This window comes from Cynocephalus volans, chromosome 7, assembly GCF_027409185.1.
Source record: "Cynocephalus volans isolate mCynVol1 chromosome 7, mCynVol1.pri, whole genome shotgun sequence".
Taxonomy (NCBI): Eukaryota; Metazoa; Chordata; class Mammalia; order Dermoptera; family Cynocephalidae; genus Cynocephalus; species Cynocephalus volans.
Genome location: NC_084466.1, coordinates 130,509,186 through 130,510,357, shown reverse-complemented (window position 1 = coordinate 130,510,357; position 1,172 = coordinate 130,509,186). Strand labels below are relative to the sequence as shown.

The following is a 1,172-nucleotide window of genomic DNA, read 5'->3' as shown; positions in this document are numbered from 1 at the left end:
CTACTCCATCATCCTCTTTATAGTATTATCACGATCTGTAATTTTCTTCATTTACTTACGTTTATTATCTTCTTCCCCTATAAGGATGTAAAGTCCAGGAGAGCAAGGACCTTTTCTATCTCACTCATTCCTATATTCCCAGTGTCTAGCATGTAGTGCTAACACATACTGAGTTCTTACTAACTCTGTTCAGTGTGTTACATGTATCAACTCATTTAACTCTTACAGCAACACTATGACTTAGGACTATTATTAGTATTTTTTTTCAGTTTCCACAGAGACTGTCAAAAATTGCCAGTGCTGACTATATTTCAAATCATCATGGCAGGGTATTGGGAAAAGTGTTCAATTAGCAATAACTGCACCATGGATAAACCTCATTGGCTATGATGCTGCTACTGTGCAAAGCTAGGAATATTATTATCTCCACCTTACAGATGGGGAAACTAAAGCTCAAAGAGGCTAAGTATAACTTGCCCAAGGTTACACAGCAAGTGGAAGAGCCAGAATTTGAACCTCAGCAGTAATGAGTTGCCCAGGGTCTGGAGAACAGGCAATAGATTAATTACTTGGATAATTACGTACTATATCTCTTCCCCTATAAGAAATTCTAGTAAATAGGAATTTGCCTCCATGTTTGAGAATCTGATCTTGACTTATACCTTTTGGGGATAATGAGGAAGAGATAATTTAGGGAGGAGGACAGGAATAAAACAGGAGGTAAAACGTGGCAGAACAAGATTTGAACTTTTTGTGATACAGTCTCGGGAGAGGCAAAGGAAGCTAAGAGGAAGTAAAACAAGGACTTGTTTTTTGGTCTCTTAGGAGGCAGGGAACTGGGCCGGTGTAAGACGAATTGAGGGCATGTGCCTTGGCATAAGTTTATTTATCATGGGCTGAAACAAGACCTATAACCTATATTTTCGTGAGAGGATTGAGAAATAAATACCTGTTGAGCTAGGCAAAACAGACTAATTATAGCATGCCCAAGGCCTTGCTGTATTGAGTATTCAAGCAAGTCTGTCTCTGTGAACCTGTAGGACTAAGAATATGGGAACCAATGACAACCCTGCGTAATAAAATTAGAAAGACATATTTGGATGGAGGAGCCAACATGGACATCTTCTCAGTTTGCAGATTATCTGTAACCAAGCAAAACAAAGTTCTGAGCA

General features: G+C 39.0%; 1 non-coding gene across 1 annotated transcript; it reads right to left on the bottom strand.

The window, feature by feature from the left end:
* Positions 1–269: 269 nt before the first annotated feature.
* On the bottom strand, positions 270–410 carry LOC134382905 (U4 spliceosomal RNA). Its single transcript, XR_010024150.1, has one exon. It is a non-coding gene; the product is annotated as a U4 spliceosomal RNA (small nuclear RNA).
* Between the last annotated feature and the right edge of the window lie 762 nt (positions 411–1,172).